General features: G+C 44.3%; 1 protein-coding gene across 2 annotated transcripts in view; it reads right to left on the reverse strand.

The window, feature by feature from the left end:
- The window catches only part of SFXN1 (sideroflexin 1), a 39,827-nt gene extending 25,261 nt beyond the window's left edge, over positions 1 to 14,566 (reverse strand). The window contains exon 1 of one of the 2 annotated variants that reach the window (XM_060240563.1): positions 14,416 to 14,566. The gene's annotated coding sequence lies outside the window, so the exon portion shown is untranslated. The remainder of the gene's footprint in view (positions 1 to 14,415) is intronic. The other variant, XM_060240564.1, reaches the window with a different exon arrangement.
- Positions 14,567 to 21,107: the final 6,541 nt, after the last annotated feature.

A 21,107-nucleotide genomic window follows, 5' to 3' on the forward strand; every position in this document is an offset into this window, starting at 1 on the left:
ATCCTTAATTATTTCCTATGGAAGAAAGGCATTTAAAAAGGTGTGCTGTCCCTTTAAATGTGATGGCCAGAGCTCCCTTGGAGTTTAATTATGCTTGTCACATCCTTGTTCCTGGCTCCACCCCAATGTCTCCTGGCTCCACCCCCAAAGTCTCCTGGCTCCGCCCCCAAAGTCCCCAGATTTTTCTTTAATTGAACTTGGCAACCCTACTTGGATACTGCTCAGAGGTCACCCAAACCATGGCAGCCTCCCCACAGATAGAACCACCCTGGAGAAATAATAGTCAGGTGAGATGGAACACTTGCACAATATAAAGTGGAAGGACTAAACTGTGCTCTCCCCCCCCCCCCTCCCAATTTCCAGATGGCTTTCATTTTAAGTTAAGTGCGAGAAACAGGGCTTTTTATACCTTGTTCTTGAGGAGGAAATGACAGAACCTGTATCAACTTACTGTGACAATTCTGAAAAAATTCTTTACTGATAAAATCAATTATATTTAATGCATCTTGGACTATATAAATATTATAAATAACCGAATTCCAACACTGCAATGAATATGTAAGCTAATGCTTTATCAGCTGGCTCCCACTTGGGTTTCAGACCCAATTCAAATTACTGTTTTTCATCTTGAAAACTCAAAATAATTTGGGGCCAAAGTATTGGATGGACCAACTCCACCCATATGAACTTACTTGAAGGTATCTAGTTGCTAAATTCATAGGACCTTGCTTAATGGTGTGATGATGGCAGCAACCTTTGATGGAACTTTTTCAGAGTTGCTGCACTCAGACTGTAGAACTCTGTTTCCATGAAGAAATGATTGCCACCATCTATTTCGGCTTTCCATCAGAAATTAGAGGTGTTTTTCAGGAAGGTCTTTGAAACAGATTGGTTTTGTGGATTTCAAATGACAGATTACATGAGTCTATCATTATATGCACTTTGTCTATATGTATGGGTCCTTAAACTACCTGATGATCTGCACTGGGTAACTAAAAACCTGAAGCGCTGTTAAAAAATTGTCTAACATGCACATTCTTAAACCTTTGTTCTCAGTGCCAGCAGCCATGACCTTTGAACTTTTAATGGAACAATTTCTATTTAACACATTGTAATTTGTAACTTAAGAACATGACAGAAATGTCAACGAGAAGTATCTTTACTTACTGTTAGTTACATTTACAGCTTGGCTTTTTTTAATTGAAGAACTTCAGTAGTTTGCTAATGATTCTCAAGAGTTTTCCTTCTACGCAATGAACAGGCCCATGTTCAGCAAGTGGCTGTATCAGGTGCCCTCCAACCATAATCCAATTATTTTGTATGTTTGGAGAGCCACTGTGGCATAATGATTCAAGCACTAACAAGGATCCGGGAGATCCAGGCTCAAATCCCCTCTCTGCTGCGGACACTCACTGGGTGATTTAAGAACAGTCAGTTTTGGCCTAATCTATCTCCCACAGTTGTTGTTGTAAGGATAAAAGGGGAGAGCAGAAAATATTGTGAGCTGCTTCAGGTTCCCTTTGGGAAAAAAGCAAGACATATGTACAGTATCTAAAATAAATAAATACATTGTAACAAAGCATAATACTATCCTTTAGATTCTTACTACCTCAGCCTCCTCATAAAAAATTGACAACATGAGACCTATATGGGTGAAAACCCATATTTGAAGTGGACAGAGATGTCACTAAAGATGTTAACCCTGAGCGCTCCCTACCAGTCAATTCCTATTCACAAAAGTAGCAAAATTTCTCACAGCGTACTTGAGAGTAAAAAGTTTTTGAGAAGACCTGTTTTAGATGGTACTGTTCCCTACCTCATCTTAAAATTACAGGCAAGAAAAGGATTTTCAAGGATTGAGACATTCAGAGATGTTTGCCATTGCCTGCCTTTGAGTAGAAGCCTTGGGCTTTCTTGGTGGTCTCCCATCCACTACTGACTAGGACCAACCCTACTTAGCTTGATACCTGCTGAAATCAGGCTAGCTTGGGCTATCCAAGTCAGGGCCATATTTGTATGTATGCCTTTTATTCTTCCTCCGCTTCATGCAATTACTATGCAACAAAGTCTTATTCCATTACAGGGATGCAGCAAAAATGGCACTGGATCACTTGGTCTGTGACATGGCCCAATGCACATCGAACAACTCATTAACAAAAGAAGTATATTTCTTATAAAACACAAAGGCTGTGATCACACACACTAAATAGTGCACTTTCAGTCCATTTTCAGTGAACTTTCCAACTGGATTTTACTGCATGAACTGGAAACATCCAGTTGGAAAGTGCACTGATAACTGATTGAAAGTGCATTATTTAGCGTATGTGATTGCAGCCTTAAAAAGGGTAGATGCTATATAAAAATTGAAAAATAAAAACAGGTCCTGTTTTTCCTGAAAAGGAAAGAAGGACATCTTTGCTCATGATAGTCTCAGCACTATCAGTCTCAGTATTATTGGCTTCACTTGTGAAAGAAATAGGAATACAAAAAGACTGTTGAGCAGTGGTTAGACTCTAGAGCAGGGGTCCTCAAACTTTTTAAATAGGGGGCCAGTTCACTGTCCCTCAGACTGTTGGAGGGCCGGACTGCCGTTACTGTACAAGGCCGCAGGCCGTCAGTTCTCCGTCTTCTGCATCTCTCTCCCTTCCCCACACCACACACCCTGGCCTGGGAACTCACCTCACCTCGGTATCACCTCACACTCTGTCTCCGCCGCCTCAGCCCAGTGCCGGAAGTGTGCGTTGCTAACGCGAGTTTAGGTCGAACGGCACTTCCGGTCTGATTTTGCCATAACCCGGCGGGCCGCATAAACGTCCTCAGCGGGCTGCATCTGGCCCGCGGGCCGTAGTTTGAGGACCCCTGCTCTAGAGTGTTAAACTATGATCTGGGAGACCAAGGCTCAAATCCCTACTCTGCCATGAATACATGAAGCTACATTATACTCTTGGTCTATTAAAGTCAGTGTTGTCTACTCAGAATGGCAGCAGACCTCCAGAGTCTCAGGCAGAGGTCTTTTACATCACCTACCGCCAGATCGTAAGGATTGAATCAGGGGCCTTCTGAATGTCAAGTGGATGCTCTACCACTGAGGCACAGTCCCATCCCCATGGAAGCTTGCAGAGTGATCTTGGGGCAGTCATTTTCTCTCAGTCTAACCTAACTTACAGGGTTGTTGTGGAATATAACATTGGAGGAGGGAAGTACAATGTTGCAAGCTGCTTTGGATCCTCTCTGGGGATACTGGGGATGAAGTGGGAAGTAAATATCTAACTAAATGAAATAAATCTTGCTCTTCTTAAGAATGTAAGAAGAGCCCTGCTGGATCAGACTAGTTGCCCATCTACTCTCATCCAGAAGTCTGTTATAATCTGGACGTTGGCCAACAAACACGTTGGCCAACAAACAACACTTCTATGTGTGATCTTAATTTTTTTAATTCTGATGACTGAAATGTTCTGAGATCAAAATTGCTCTGTGTGCCTGTTTTTCCAATAAGCACAGGACTTTCCAGATTTTTGCTTCCAGCACAAGGCCCTTCAGAGTGACAGTCCAGGTAGAGTTCCCTCTCTAGTGGCTTCTATTTATTTACTTATTTCATTTATACCCCATTTTCCTCCACTTTGGTTATCCAAAGTGGCATACAGCATTCTCCTCTCCACTATTTTATCCTCACAGCAACTCTGGCAGATAAATCATACTGAGAGAATGTGAGGTCACCTAGCCAGCTTCCATAGAACAATTGTGGATTTGAACCTGGATCTCCCAGATACTAGTCCAACAGGGAAGGGGAAGGACGGTGGCTCAGTGGTAGAGCATCTGCTTGGGAAGCAGAAGGTCCAAGGTTCAATCCCTGGCATCTTCAAAAAAGGGTCCAGGCAAATAGGTGTGAAAAACCTCAGCTTGAGACCCTGGAGAGCTGCTGCCAGTCTGAGAAGACAATACTGACTTTGATGGACCAAAGGTCTGATTCAGTATAAGGCAGCTTCATATGTTCATATGTTCTCTTAACCACTATACCACACTGGGGCTGTGATCACACGCACTAAATAATGCACTTTCCAACCAGATTTTACTGTGTGAATTGGCAAAATCCAGTTGAAAAGTGCACTGAAAGTGGACGGAAAGTGCATTAATATTTAGTGTGTGTGATTGCAGCCTGGCTCTGGTAAGGCTTCTGGTGGGAAAAGGATCATGCAAAGTTCTGGTGTACACATGGAAACAACTTTACCTATATACCAGTAACAGTCTCCAAAACTGAGAGAATCTGAGTTCACTTCATCCACTTACTATTGTCTGGTCAGAAACAGCAACATGAGTCACAGGTTACTACAAATTATAAGCATTTTATTCTAACCATGGCAGCTTCTCAGAGAGATGTAAGCACCTCCAATTATTTTAAGAGGATTCATTTATGCCCTACTGTGGGCCATAATCTTCAGAATGAAGCAGGATTCACATTGGAATTCCTTATATAAGAAGTTACCTACTTCTCTGCTAAGATATTGAAAAGGTTTTGATAAGAATCTTGTATGAAAAATACATTCTTACTTCTTTTCCCTGAGCTGGCAGAATTTTTTTGGTTTTAAAGGTTAAACATCTCACCAGCACAAAGTTACAAAACTGTAACAGAAGTCTGAATAACGTAGTAAAAATATAATCCAATTTTGAAAATGAAATGCTAATCTAAAGCAAAGTTCAACTGAACATTTTTAGTACAGCGTACGTTCATTCATAACGTGAGCAGGAAGACTTTAAACTTTGCTTAAAGGTCAACAGTATAGCAGCAGTGTTCCTGTAAATAAAAGTTCCTCAGCAATCAAATCTTAATCTCAAATTGCAACTCAATTAAAAATAAGATATTTATACCATGTCATGTGACAGAAGAGCAGTCTTTTTATGTTAAGTATTTCACTATGAGATTTAGCAAAATATATGAGCATGTGAGTTCCTCACTAAAACATAAGTAAAAAGCAATTCCCATTCACTTAAAAGGAAACAGATGTTCTAAACATGTGTCTTTTAATAGGTGTTGTACTGTTCCATTCATTGTGTGAGCAGCAAAACCACTCCATCCTGCACTAATATATTGTTGAAATTTTGTACATGGTTGAACATGTATTTAATCCACTGACTTCAAATGGGATTCACACACACACAAAAAAAATCTTGTGTGCAGAGTGGTATTAATTCCATTTCCAATGTCAGGCATCAACAATATGTTGACATAAAACAACTGGCTGCTTTGATAGGCAAAATGGATAACCCTAAATAAATCAAATCAGATTAATGTGTTTTTGATATACACATTGCCAGCCTAAAATGAAGGGTACATATTAATGTCCTTCCAGGTTGTTTACATTTACAGGAAAGCTACCATATTTAGTCAGAACCAAGAATGCATTAACCCTGTATCTTTCTCCAAACTTGGAGGACTTCCTTGGTGTGCAGAAAACTCTCCAAATGGTTAAAATTACACTGGATGTTTAAATCAAGATAATTGCCTGTACCTCTGCTGGTGAAGGAACTTGAGGGGCAGTGGTGACAGCAGCAGTGGCAGGCAGCCTGTCAGTTATGTTGGGGAGTGACAGACTGGGGGAAGGAGGTTGGCAGTTGGAAGTGGCACACTGGGGGAAGGAGGTTGGCAGCCATGGAGTGCTACCTGGCTTCATTGTCAGCTCCAGAAGTGTTGGGGGAAGATGGTCATGTTGGTGAGGAGGCTGGCAGCCATAGAGGGCCACCTGGGTCTGGTGATGGATCCAGCTATGTGGGGGAGGTGGTGGGCCTGGCAGCAAAGAGTTCGCGCCATAGTGATCTTGTGGGGGAGGTGGGCTCAATGGCAAGGAGGCCGGCACCTGCAGTGGGGCTGGCAGCAGCAAAGGACCGCCTACCTTCAGCAGCAGTAACTCTGGTGATGTTGGGCAGGGAGAGGCGAGCTTGGTGGCAAGAAGGCCAGAAGCTGTAATGGGCCTGGCAGCTGCAGAGAGCTGCCAGGCTTTGGCAGCAGCTCTGGAAATGGTGGAGAAGATGTCACCCTGGCAGTGAGGAGAGGGGTGCTGCTGGTCCTACATCAATGGAGGAGATAGGTGTGTTGTTATGGCATGGTAGGAGGGAGAGTGGTGAGAGGTAGGTAGGCCAAGCAGTGAGGGAGATGAGTGCAGAGCCAAGGGTAAGGGGTAGATAGGCTGTGAGAAGAAAGAGTACAGAAAGGTGGCTGGGTGTGTCAGTAGCCAGAGGATTAACCAGTGCCCAGTTGGGGAATTTTTTTGTTTGTTTCTTATGGGTCCCCATTTGTATATTTTAATAGTCAAGTCAGCCAAATCTGGGGATACTTAAATCCAGTAACTGGAGCCATGAACTGATAAGAAAGATATCTCAAGTTTGCAGGAAAAATAAGAAATCTTTTAAAAAGCGGTTTTAGAAAAGCCCCAAATGATAATAGGAGCATCTGTAGCTTTAAGAAACCGAATCCCTCAATTGCAGTTGCTACACAACTACAGCGTTCTAGGCTTACTTTCTGTCAGTAAAAGGCTGGGGTGGGGCAGCGTCTTTTCCAGGCCTGTTTTTGGCCTTATGCCAATAGTGGCAACCATTGGGTAATTTGATGCCACCTGACTTGCCTGACTCACCTAGACCTGGCTGCTTGCTACTGTTCAACAGCAGCCACCCTATGAAAGCCAGTGTGATATAGTAGTTAGAGCTTCAGATTAGGATCTAGGAGACCCTGGTTCAAACCACCAGTCTGCAATGGAAGTTGATGAGGTAGGGTTGCCAATCCCCAGGTGGGGGCAGGGGATCCACCGGTTTGGAGGCCCTCCCCCTGCTTCAGGGTCATCTGAAAGCAGGGGGAGGGGAGGGAAATATCTGCTGGGAACTTTATTATTCCCTATGGAGATGTATTCCCATAGGAAATAATGGAGAATGGATCCGAGGGTGTCTGGGGCTTTGGGGGGGCTGTTTTTTGAGGTAGATGCCCAAAATTTGCAGCGTAGCATCTGGTGTCTCTCCACAAAATATCCTTTAAGTTTCAAAAAGATTGGACAAGGGGGTCCAATTCTATGTGCCCCAAAAGAAGGTGACCCTATCCTTCATTATTTCCTATGGAAGGAAGGCATTTAAAAGGTGTTCAGTCCCTTGGAATGTGATGGCCAGAACTCCCTTTGGAGTTCAATTATGCTTGCCACACCCTTGTTTCTGGCTCTGCCCCCAATGTCTCCTGGCTCCACCCCCAAAGTCCCCGGATATTTCTTGAATTGTACTTGCCAACCCTATGATGAGGTGATGTTGGGCCAGTCACATACTTTCAGCCTAACCTACTTCACAGGATTGTTGTGAGCAAAAAGGGAGGAAAGGAGGAGGATGTAAGCTGCTTTGGTCCCCACTGTGGAGAAAGGTGGGATATAAATGAAGTAAAACAAATCACATATTTGGCTGAGGATGGGAGACAGATAAAAGATAGGTTCATGAATGCCTGAGGAGGAGAGAAGGAGACAAGGAAAGGGGAGATGATACGGGAGCTGCCAGGAGGAGGAGGAGTGGAAATAATGTGGAGAGGGGAATACCAGAGAAAGAGGTGTGCCCCTACAAGACCTTAAGGGTTCCCTACCATGCAAGTGGGTCTGGACCAGCAGCCAGCACAGCACAACTGTGCCATAGTTTTCCTAGGCAGAGACTACCCAGGGAGCAATAGGAAACTGAGAGGTAGATAAAGGTTGGCTGTTTGTTGGGAAGAAGAGAAAAAAACAGGAAAAGTGGAGCGGCTACGGGGACTTTCAGGGAAAAGAAAAAGGGCATAGCAGGGGAGGGGGGAATGAGATGTCCCCCACAAGTCACTGGGGATTCCTGCTTGTCATATATATAACTATTTGAAGTATCTAGTGAATGAATGAATGAATGAACTTTATTACAGTCATAGACCAATATAAAAACTATAACACATCATATAAAACCCTCCTAAAATACCTAAGATAGTATAAAATACCCTCCTAAAAACATAAAATACAATAAAATACATAAGCATTTCCCCACCTATACAATCCAAGATAACTAAAATATAATTGAACCAATTTTAAAATTCAAGTCAGTTCCAATTTATATAAATCCTTTAAATCAGAGTATATAAAAACATTTATAAACTAAAATTCCAAGAGATCATACAAGACATGCAGTTTCTTGTTTCTTAGTATGGAACTTCACAAGATAATGGCAAAATTTGGCTATCTGTCTAGAGATAGTTGGACTTGCATCCACCAAAAGTTTCTCCAAACATGCCTCGTCCGCGTCTAGTGCTTTTTCATTCTACAGAACGATAAGGATTACTGAGATAATACAAAAATTATGTTACTTGTCCATTCCAGTAAAAAATAAACAGGAGTGTTGTAGCATCTTAAAGACTTAACAGTTTTATTTCAGCATAAGCCAGTCAATCTTTATTGCATCAGCGAATAAAGCATAGCAATAACATGATTCCATCAAAGTAAGAAAAAGAAATCTCCACACATTTTCATGAAAAAAATTGAAAAACCTAATAATTGTTTAAAATACCTCAAAATAAAACCATGATAATATACCCTACAGTCCAAAGGCTAATGACCCAGTGTGCCGCAAGCGGTGTGCAGGTCAACTGTGTTTACACCAGCAAGCCTCATCCTCATCTTTATCTTTATGACAGTGGCCACAAACATTGCAATTCAGAAAGGAGTGAATTTGTCCCTATCTACCAGTAATACTAGTTTATCCTGATGTGACTTTCCTGGGAAATGAGACCTAATGGTCCTCAGAAATATTTTGAACTCAGCCTCAAACCTTGGAAGCATCAGTTCAACCACAGTTAATAGCAACAACGAAAATATTTAGGTGCCAAGAATTATTAAAGGAAGATGATTCCTTGAAAACTGAATCAGAACTGGAATCACAAAACATAAAACTAGATTGGTGGTTGACTTTGCTGGTGAAATCGAGGTTTAGCAAAGACAAAATGATGGGTTTCCACTCAAGAAATTTTGGTTTTGATAAAATATTACTGGATAGGGAGGAGAAACCTATAAAGAAATTTTATAAGTACCTCTTGCAGAGGAAAATGGAAGATGAAACAGTGAAGGAGATGATGATAGAGTGGTCTAAAAATTTAGGACATAGAATTGATTTGGATCAGTAGATAAAGTTATGGAGTTAGATCCAAGCGGGCAGCCGTGTTGGTCTGAAGCAGCTGAACAAAGCAGGAGTCAAAGTGCACCTTTAAGACCAACCAATTTTTATTTAGAACGTAAGCTTTCATGTGCTCTTAAGCACACTTCTTCAGACGAGGAATCCAGCACAGTGAGCAAAGCCATACATAGCTGAGCAGAGCCATACATAGCTGGTAGGCAGTGGCCCAGAATGCAACATGATCAAAGATTTGATCATGCTACCCAGATCAAAGGTTTGCTCAATTCGTTAATTTTACTATTCTGTCATTGTACCATTTTACATTCTAAACCACTGCCTACCAGATAATTTTACTTCACTGTCATTGGTTTTTAAATCTGTACCATGTTGCATTCTGGGCCACTGCCTACCAGCTGTGTATGGGTCTGCTCAGCTATGTATGGCTTTACTCACTGTGCTGGATTCCTCGTCTGATAAAGTGTATATAAGAGCACACGAAAGCTTATGTTCTAAATAAAAATTGGTTGGTCTTAAAGGTGCAACTTGACTCTTGCTTTGTTCAAAGTTATGGAGTGTGAATTGTAAAAGCACAAAATCAGTAAACGTTAAAGAAAACCTTTTAAAAATGTTTCATAGATGGTACATTATGCCGGTAAAGCTAGCTAAGATGTATCCAAAAATGTCTCCAGAATGTTGGAAATGTGAGGAGCAACCTGGCACATTCTACTATAGCTGGTGGGAATGTAGAAATGCAAAAGCATTCTGGATGAAATGCTCCAAGGAACGTTGAAAGTGGCAATACCTTTTAAACCAGAGTTGTTCTTACTATGTATAATACATAGGGATGTGAACAAAGAGAATTGGCACTTAATGATACATATGACAACAGCAGCAAGGATAGCTTATACTAGATGTTGGAGACTAAAAAAAACTTCAAGCATGGATGAATTTTTAGAGAAACTCTTAAATGTTGCAGATACATTGACAGCACGGTTGAGCGGGAATTCACAACAATTAGCCGAAGAAAAGTGAGACAAATTGTATAAACGGTTACAAGAAAGCAAGAATAAGAAATTATTGTGTAAATGATGGGGATATGGGTCTGAAATAGGCTTCCCAACCCAGGGCAGGGGACCCCCAAATTAGCAGCCTCCTCCCCCGCTCTCCCAAAATCCGGAAGCGTGTGTGGGGGGAAACGGCGTCAAACAGAGAGACACAAACAGAGACACTCTTTCCCTGCCTGCCTCTCTCGCAGGCTTCAGGCTCCTCCCTTCCTCCTGGTCACAAAGACCCGCCCACCACAGGCCTGCTATTCGCTCCAGTCCGGCCTCCCTTCGCGAGGTGCACGCTGGGACTCGTAGTCCTTGCGTCCTCTCTGGCTGCCGGGCAGTGTCTCCTCGGGGACTACGTTTTCCGGCGTGTCCCGCGCGGCTCCTTCTGCGGCTGGGCAGCTGTGTGTGGCAGCTGAATGGCAGTGCGGGGACGGCAGAGGCGATGCCGATGAGGGGAGCCAGGCCGTAGTCATAGAGCGGAGGTGAGGCAGCCGCCGGCATGTTCGGGCAATCACGCAGCTGGGGCGGCGGGCACGGCAGCGCCGCCCACAACGTCCGCTCCCTTGACAACATCAAGTGAGTCTCCCAGGCAGGAGAGGCGGGAGGAAGGGGGCTCTAACACAGGTTCGGGACGGGGCACATGGTCTTGATCTTGGCTCCACCCCTAATGTCTCCTGGCCCCACCCCCAAAGTCTCCTGGCTCCATCCCCAAAGTCCCCAGGTATTTATTGAATTCGACTTGGCAACCCTAGTCTGAAACTAAAGAGAAACTAGAATGGTTAAATGATTGTTATAAAACTACCTTTGATCTCCATTTTATATTTTTAGATCTATGTATGGAATTACAGGTTTTTCATTTTGTAAATTGTATATAGATGAAATAAACTATAAATACAAAAAAAAACCTTGGAAAGTTTCATTAACCTTCACGAGCTATACCTTACTTCCCTCAAATGCAAGGAGTTTTGCAGACACCCTTATTGACAATGCTACAAATAGGGAGTGGGGAAGAGAAGAGAATTGTAGCATAAATATATCTATTATGAAGCAATTAGATGTGAGTCCCTGTCAAACAGACTGGAATGAATGTTATTGTTTCACATAGTGGATAAGAGAGAGTCAGGGAGAGACACTTTACAGATGAGGAGAGAAGGGTTTTTGTGATTCTGAGCCATGACAAGTGCTGAACTAGAGAATTCTTGTTTTGCAACTCAGCATTCACAATATTCTAGTTCTCATTGTATCTAACAAAGTCCACTTCTGACAGAAAGTATATAAGAAAACATAAGACGACTTCAAATGAGCATCCTACTCCTGGATGCTTGTTTTTAAAACAAGAAATGAAAACCACAGATTTACAAAGAAAATTAGCAGCCAAATTTGTACTGTAAAAATCAAAGGCCATTCTACATGTAATTGTAAAAACTGCAATAATATAAATAATGACTGTATGCAAGTGTGTATTTGGAACATTAAAAATCCCTCCACAAACATCCATTTCCCTTAATTCATTATTCCAGCAGCAGAGTTAAAAACAAAGCTACAGCTATAAAATATTATGTGATCAATTACTCAATCTGAAAAATAAAGCCTATTTCCTTTTCAAAAATGCAGTTCTGTTTTAGTGATTTTCACAGCAATATGCTTCAGCTTTGCCTCCAGATACATACTCAGCACTGGCTTCCCTTTAGCAGTGGAGAGAAGCTATGGACCAAATGCCTTGGTTTGTGAGCTACAATTTCAAAGCCAAGTCGCACCCCCTTAACAGATATGGAAGTTTTCACCACTCCTGTCCACACCATCCTTCATTCTTCAGATGAAAGATATGTCCAACAACATTCTAAATGCCATTGCAAAATAATCCCAATACTGATGATTGATGGAAGTAACAGTATGATAGATACGCAGACCGTAAATTGAAAGTTAACATTCTTTTCTGAAACACTTCCATTTAATGCTCAGTTAAAAAACTGTTCTATCAGAAAAATGCTACCTTATACATAGCACATGTTATCCTCAGTCCCTCTTCATTTATAACTGTACATAGAAAATATTCAGGCATGCTGAATTCTCACACATGTGTATCTGCCAGTCTTGCAACAAATAGCAACAGAAACTGGCTGTCACTAAAGAAGACGACAACTGCAGATTTATACCCCGCCCTTCTCTCTGAATCAGAGAGGCTTACAATCTCCTATATCTTCTCCCACCACAACAGACACCCTGTGAGATGGGTGGGGCTGAGAGGGCTCTCACAACAGCTGTCCTTTCAAGGACAACTCCTCTGATAGCTATGGCTAACCCAAGGCCATTCCAGCAGCTGTAAGTGGAGGAATGGGGAATCAAACCCAGTTCTCCCAGATAAGAGGCACTTAGCCACTACACCAAACTACAAGGCTTTTCTTTCAAAATATGCATATGAAGCCTATTGAATGGGTTTTGAACTAACTAGGTATAATGTACAGCCAATTATGCCCCACTGTATAAAACAAGACATTTTGGCAAGTCTTGTTGGTGGATTTACAGTAATTGTAAGTAAAGTTGCTTTAAATATGAATCTCATATCCCGGGAGTCACTACTGATAAACTCCATTAAAATACCTGTTCAACACATTGCATTTACACTGATTACTGGTCTGAAGCCAAAAAAATAAGTTTCAGGGGAATGCATTAAAAGAAGGAATTTCAAGGAAAAATGATGCATGCATCCTTCGATATTATGCACTGTTCTGGCTACCATCATAACAGCTGAACAATGAGGGTCAATGCAATGGATTTTAAAGGAGGGCTGAAAACATTAGGATCAATATCCTCCATATGATTTCAGAGGCTCTCACTTCATGCAAACTGAAACGCCACTTATGGCAATTTTGAAAACAGTAACATTCAAGACTCTGAAGCTATGCATTTCAAACTTCATTTGTGTCACTTAGCAAAGCCGTCGCCTGTGTCCTCTCTGCCTGTAGCCCCAGTCTGGGAGAGTCAGGCAGCAGAGCTGATGGTTGTGAGGTAGGACTGCTGCAACGCATTAATCAAATGAGGGAGGATAACTGGCATTTTTCTTTAATTTGAAATCAGCTGTACAGGCATTCATGTACATCAGCTGCTTCGCCTGCAATATTCACTTTCCCATAATGTGTGTTTTGGGAGGCCGGGGGGAATCATCAATAAAGAAATACATGGGGTGGGAGGAATCTGAAATATCAACATTGTAAGATGTATCTCTGTAAGGGGGGGGAATAAATCCTGATGTAACCTAGCAACAAAAACTACAGCCCATGGATAGTACCTACTGCTGAGGCAGCCTCTTCACCAGGCAGCCATCTTTGGCGTGTAAGTTCGAGGAGGATTTCATCATTTCATGCTGAAGTCCCCTCCAGATGTTAAGAGATTTAGAACAGCTCCCGCCAGCGCAGCAGCTGGCTCAAGCCCTTTCCCTGCCTCTGCGAGGCCACGTTCTCAAGCGTCTTCTCTGCTTCCCATTTCCCCGAAAGGCACTTACTTTGCGGCCTTTCATTGTGTGCTCCTGAAGGCAATTGTAACACTCCCGAGAGACCTGCCGTGACCCCAGTGGATGATTCTACGAATCTGCATGCCTCGGCTCAGTAGACTGTCATGGCTGTCCCCATTCAACTCTCTCGAATCACGTTGTTCATTTAATGCAAAAATCGGACGGGGGTGGAAAGGAGAGAACGAAATCAGGGGTCAACCATCTGCCCTGAAAGGTGCTTTTTTAAAACCTCCCCGTCTCTCGCTATTACTCCAATAGATCGGTTTATGATTTCTACCTAGCACTATGTTCCCGGGGTGACAAGCCCAGAGATCTGCAGAGGTGCAGTTCAGAAACGCGCGGAAGCGAGTCGCTTTTCCACCCTGGCGCCTGGGAGAATACCTGCACCATTTTAGCATCCCATTGCGCCCTCCCCTCCCCTCCCCTCCGCGAGGCAAGGCTGCTGCAGCGAGCACAGCCTTCCCACGGCGCCCCCAGCGCCCCATTGGGCGGCAGCCGCATCAGGCACGGAAGCAAAGTCCTCCGCAGATATATCGCCGAGCGATATTGTCACGGAAGCCTGCCCCCCACGTTTCCCGCGGCGCCGGAGAGAAAGGGAGACGCGGCCGCTTTCCGAAGCGGACTCCTGCTGGTTTCGACCCCGACGCGAGCGGGACCGGTGCCTGCATCTAGGATGGAAAGAGCGCTTTGGGGTTGCAGGGTACTCACAGCGCCCGCTGCGCCCAAAGCCCGACCACCGCTCGGCCGCTGCCTCCCGCCGAAAGCGCACGCAGCCTAGCAAAGCCCGCCGGAAGAAAATTCAGCAGCCTCGCTAGCGATAGCCGCGCGGGCAAAGGCAGCCCAGGGAGGTGGGAGGGGCGGAGACGTCGAGACCGCCCCGTGGAGGGGAGTGAAAGGAAGAGGAGGGCAAGGAAGGGGAAAGGAAGGCGAGCGAAAAAGCAGGTGAAGGCGCGAATGGAGAGCCGGTTGTGACGCCTTTCTGGCCTTCGGCAGTTCCCGCTGGGTGATGGCACCCAACTCGGGGAGATTGCCCCACGACTGCAACCCCATGGGGGAAGCTCCGTGTTCCACCAAGACTCTTATTGCAAGAACAGGACACATTGTGAGAGTCCATTTGTTCACCTGGGTATAGCAAGAGGGCGGGGATCATACTTTAATTTCGGAAACGAGAGTTCTTTGGACTGAAGTCTATCTGGTAGTCCAACCCTAGGGTTGCCAATCCCCAGGTGGGGGCAGGGGATCCCCCGGTTTGGAGGCTCTCCCCCCGCTTCAGGGTCATCAGAAAGCGGGGGGAGGGGAGGGAAATGTCTGCTGGACACGCTATTATTCCCTATGGCGATTTATTCCCATAGAAAATAATAGAGAATTGATTTGCGGGTATTTGGGGTTCTGGGGGGGGCTGTTTTTTGAGGTAGGGGCACCAAATTTTCAGTACAGCATCTAGTGCCTCTCCCCAAAATATCCCCCAAGTTTCAAAACGATTGGACCAGGGAGTCCAATTCTATGAGCCCCAAAAGACGGTACCCCTATCTTTCATTATTTCCTATGGAAGGAAGGCATTGAAAAGGTGTGCCGTCCCTTTAAATGTGATGGCCAGAACTCCCTTTGGAGTTCAATTATGCTTGTCACAGCCTTGATCTTGGCTCCACCTCTAATGTCTCCTGGCTCCACCCACAAAGTCTCCTGGCCCCACCCCCAAAGTCCCCAGATATTTCTTGAATTGGACTTGGCAACCCTACCCAACCCTGAAGATGGATTTGCTTTGGTGGCTGAGAAAACAGTATGTAATGTCCTCAGTGACGAGACGTGTTGAAGGCAACATACTTTATTAGCGGGTACATCACAAGAGGGAGAATGGCGGGCCAGGTCCCGATTATATACATGCCCCGGAACAACCCTCCGTGAGGCCAGGTCCAATCCTGGTCAGTTAAACTTCCCGCCACAGATCTTGATTGGCAGTGCGGATTAGCAAGCTACATCCGTGGACCAGTGGGGTTCCACTGGTCGCCTCTGTAGCATGCGCTGTGCTGTACATAGGGATTAGAATGCAGGACATAACACAGTATATGTGCTTATAGGACTTTCTTTTCAAATTAGGATGATAACATTCAAAAGTCCTGGGCTGGCACTGATGAATCCCAGTGCCATTGACAAATTCTCTTCATCCTCAAATTACAATTACGGACTTCCTGGGAAACTTCATTTTTACACCCAGTTGGTTAGTAGTGGAGTGGTATTTTAGCATTTGAGATCTACCCCCACCTCCTATGTGCTGCACGTGGTCAAAAAAACACAAGAAGCATTTTGATTTTAAAATCAATCGTAAGCCAGGCAGATGATTACTGATGCTGGAGCTCCGTAATCAGAATCTCTGTATGGTTTTTTTGTTTTGTTTTGTTTTGTTTAAAGCAGCCATGTAGGGCTGCAAGGTTGTTCTGGAAATCAGCGTTGGAAGAAAAGGGTTTATAATTATTTCCGTATTGTTTAAAACGACAATCCTGAGAACACTCTCCTGTGTGTAAGACTTCTGAGTAGACATCCTTAGGCTGTCTCACCAGATCACCTCCTCCATGGAGCTAATATTGTACATAGGAGCAGAAAGTGAAGCAAAAACAGCCCTGGAGAAAAACCCTCAGATTTGCCCCCCAGCATGCTTTTGGTCAGGTTTAAGGGTGAAGCACAGTGGGTCAAAGGTCACAAGTAAAAGGAACCCAACAGCAGGAGGACATCTTCCCCTGTGCAAAATACAAGACTGGATTTTTATCTCATTTTGTCTCCCAAGTTCTGACATTCCTTGTGTCATTCTCACAGCGGCCTTGTGAGCTAGGTCAGTCTGACAGAGAGAGAAAGATCAGCAACTGGCTAACGATCATAACGCAAAATTCATGGCTGAAAGGCAATTTATTCCACATCTCCCAACACTCTAAAAACCACATCTCACTAGCTGTCAAATATTTTTGATGGGGACTACAGGGTTGCTAACATCTAGATGGAACCTGAAGTTCTTCTGGTGTTACAACCAGTTCCCAGACAACAGGGATAAGTTCCCCTGGAGGAAATGGCAGTTTCAGAGTGCAGACTCTATGACTATAACATAGGTCCATTGAAAAACTGCCTAAATCACTTCCTGTTCTCTTTATGGACTTTGCTCCAGTTTCTACGGTTAATGTTGACAAGCTCCTGAGATCTGTAAAGGTACAGACTTGTGCGCTGGACCCTTCTAATACCATATCAACAAATCCACTAACTCCAAGCATTTTCCCTTGACCACTCAAAGAGGAAGTCATCAATCTGTTACCCTCCCCCCCAGAAAAATGATGTAGCCAATTATCACCCTATATTTAATCTGTCCTTCCTAGGCACAGTGATTGAGAGAGCAATAACAGACAAGCTCCAGGTATTCTTGGATAACTCATCTGCTCTAGATCCTTTTCAGCCTGATTTCAGACAGGGCTATGGGATGGAGATGGCTCTACTGGCTGTAGTTGATGACATTTGTCTAAATGTAGACACATTAAGTCTCCTATTGCTCTTAGTGGATGTATCTGTTGCCTTTGATACAGTGGACCATGCCATCCTGTTGAGGCATCCAGAGGCAGAAGTAGCCATCAGGGGTTGTTGAACTGGTTCAACTCATTCCTCATGAACCAGACCCAAAGAATTGCCATTGGAGACTAGTTATCATCAGTGTGGGACCTATCCTCAGGGCTGGTGCATGGGAGTAGGCCAGGTAGGTGTCCGCCTGTGCAGACCCAGATAGGTGAAAGCGGACAGGTAGCATGTTGGTGTGTGCTCTCCTCCGAGCCTGCTTTCCCTTGCAAGGGAAGGCAGGCTTGGAGAGAGCACCCTGCCCAGCTGCTCTTGCCTTAAAGGCAAAAGCAGCCAGGCAGGGTGCACATGTGTAGTGTGGTCTTGGAGATGCTCCAAGATTGATCTTGTAGTGCCTCCAAGACTGCACATGCGACTCTCCAGCCTCCCCTGCTCAGCCTTCTCAGGTCTGCCCAAGAAGGCTGAGTGAGGGCTGTGGGCAAGCTGCACGTGTGCAGTGTGGTCCTGGAGGTGCTCTGAGAATGCCCTAAGGAGGTCTGCCCAAGAAGACTGAACGGGGGTTGCAGGTGAGCAGTGCACTCCTGGAGGTGCTCCTTCCTAGGGCAGCCTTGGAGAGCCTCCAAAAGTGCACCTGCTACTCTCCCAGAGCCTAATCAGTCCTCCCCTGCTGCGCCGCCTTCCTCGTGGGCAGGGTGGGGGCAGCGATGGGACAAGTCAGGCAGGGGGGTGGCAGTATAGATGTTTGCCTGGAGCGCTAGAGGGCCTAGCACTGGACCTGCATCCTGTAGGGATCCATGTGGCACAATCCTATCCCCCATGCTCTTTAATCTTTATATAAAGCCCTTAGGCCAAATCATTAATAGTTTTGGGACTGGCTGTCATAAATACGCACAGCTACATATATCAGCTACATATATCTTTATCCAATTGGTGATGCAGTAGAGGTTTTAAACGGCTGCCTGGACACTGGATGTGTTAAATGACTAAGAGTGAACAAACAGAAACGAAACCCTGGAAAGACAGAAGTAAAGATGGCTGGAAAGGTAGAGGTCTTCAAGGACATTATGCTTCCCACTTTTAGTGAGGCTAAGCTGTCCCTTGTTGACTCACTTGAGAGCTTCAGGATTATGCTGGACCCAACATTACTGCTGGAGAAGCAAGTCAATGCAGTTGCAATAAAAAGGCTTTCAACTCAACCTAGCTCAAAGAATGGGCCCTTACCTTGAGAAGGCTGATCTGGCCATCTGGATCCATGCCATGATGACATGAAGACTAGACTGCTGTAATGCATTGTATATTGCAGAGGTGGCCAATGGTAGCTCTCCAGATGTTTTTTGCCTACAACTCCCATCAGCCCAGCCAGCATGGCCAATGGCTGGGGCTGATGGAAGTTATAGGCAAAAAACATCTAGAGAGCTACCGTTGGCCACCCCTGGTATATTGGTTTCCCCTCAGAATTTATTTGGCAACTTCAGTTGGTGCAGAATCTGCAACTCAGCTATTATTGAGAGTTAGATGGAGAATGCAAATCACTCCAATTCTACAAAGCAGGAGTCAAGTGTACCTTTAAGACATAAGAACATAAGAGAAGCCATGTTGGATCAGGCCAATGGCCCATCCAGTCCAACACTCTGTATCACACAGTGACCAAAACTTTATATATATATATATATATATACACACACACACACACACACACACACATATATATATATATATATATACACACACACACACATATATATATATACACACATATATGCACATATATATACACACTGTGGCTAATAGCCACTGATGGACCTCTGCTCAATATTTTTATCTAATCCCCTCTTGAAGCTGGCTATGCTTGTAGCTGCCACCACCTCCTGCGGCAGTGAATTCCACATGTTAATCACCCTTTGGGTGAAGAAGTACCTCCTTTTATCCATTCTAACCCGACTGCTCAGCAATTTCACTGAATGCCCACGAGTTCTTATATTGTGAGAAAGGGAGAAAAGTACTTCTTTCTCTACCTTCTCCATCCCATGCATAATCTTGTAAACCTCTATCATGTCACCCCGCAGTTGACGTTTCTCCAAGCTAAAGAGCCCCAAGCGTTTTAACCTTTCTTCACAGGGAAAGTGTTCCAAACCTGTAATAATTAAGACCAACAAAGTTTTATTCAGAACGTAAGCTTTCGGGTGCTCTAAGCACACGTCATCAGACGAGGAATCAGGTACAGTGTGCAGGGCTATATATAACTGGTAAGCTGTGGTTTAGAATGCAAAATGGTACAAATTTAAGATCCAATGACAGAATAGGGGACAAACAATATGGACTGTCTGCCAGAGTCGCCAATGACAGAAGGCGACAAACAATATGGACTGTCTGCCAGAGTCTCGAGGTGGCAGGAGGAAGGTGGCGGGCCTAGCTCGCACTGTGGAAGACGAGAACTTTTTGCCCGCCCCAGAACCACTAATTTTGGAAGGGGTGTTGAAAGACCTGAGTCAGATTGAGGTGACAAAAGAGGAGGTCCTACAACTGATAGACAAATTAAAAACTAATAAGTCACCGGGTCCGGATGGCATACATCCGAGAGTTCTGAAAGAACTCAAAGTTGAACTTGTGGATCTTCTAACAAAAATCTGTAATCTTTCATTGAAATCTGCCTCCGTTCCTGAGGACTGGAAGGTAGCAAATGTCACCCCCATCTTTAAAAAGGGTTCCAGAGGAGATCCGGGAAATTACAGGCCAGTCAGTCTGACTTCAATACCGGGAAAGTTGGTAGAAACCATTATCAAGGACAGAATGAGTAGGCACATTGATGAACACGGGTTATTGAGGGTTTCCCTGGACTGACCATAATTGTTGCTTCCAAGATTTAGAGAAAACTAAAATCTTTGTTTTCCCATAATTCAGGGTTAACTCGTTGTTATTGAGGTAGGTCATAACTTGGTGTAATAGGCGCCTCAATCCAATTTGGGAACATGACAGTAAGACGGCATCATCCGCATACAAAAGGATGGGAACGTGACGGTGAGCAATTTTAGGGGCATGCCCATCGATTGCATATAAAACAGGGGGTAGATCATTTAAAAAAAGATTAAAAAGTGCTGGGGCAAGGATACAGCCCTGTTTCACACCCTTACAAATTGGAATTTCCAAAGTTAGATTGCCCTGGAGGTTGTACTTAACTTGACAGCTGGTGCGTGTATACAGTTTTTTAATCAAGGTAAGCAATCTGGGATCCATATTCATCCTGGCCAACTTAACCCAGAGCAACTCTCTAGGAACTGAGTCAAATGCCGCCTTGAGGTCTAAAAAGGCAGCAAAGAGTTTGTTGCCAGATTTCCCACTGTATTTGGAAACTAGGTGTGATAAAACGACACAGTGGTCAAGGGTGGATTTACCATGGCGAAACACTATTTGTTCTGGGCCTAGTATGTTGTTTGTTGTCAGCCAACTTTCTAGTTTCACTAGGAGGTGTTTGGCATAAAGCTTGCCGACAACTGATAAGAGGCTAATCGGCCGATAGTTCTCAGGTAATGAGGGATTGCCCTTTTTATGGATGGGGACAATGATTGCGTTGGTCCATGTCCTGGGCATTATTCCAGTGCTATTTATCATAGTAAACAGGGCGGCCAGGGGTGGAGCCCACCATTCTGGGTGGAACTTCAATAGTTCTGGAATGACTGCGTCAGGGCCGGGGGCCTTTTTGGACTTAAGTTGTGAAATCAGGGTAATGATGTCCTCCGGGGACACAGGTGGCCACTCAGGATGTTCACTGATGTCAGTTTCAAGGGAAATGGGGAGATTTGCCCCATCATTTCTGAAAAGATTTAAAAAGTATGAGTGCCAGGCTTGGGAAG

The sequence above is a fragment of the Heteronotia binoei genome, chromosome 5 (genome assembly GCF_032191835.1).
Source record: "Heteronotia binoei isolate CCM8104 ecotype False Entrance Well chromosome 5, APGP_CSIRO_Hbin_v1, whole genome shotgun sequence".
NCBI lineage: Eukaryota > Metazoa > Chordata > Lepidosauria > Squamata > Gekkonidae > Heteronotia > Heteronotia binoei.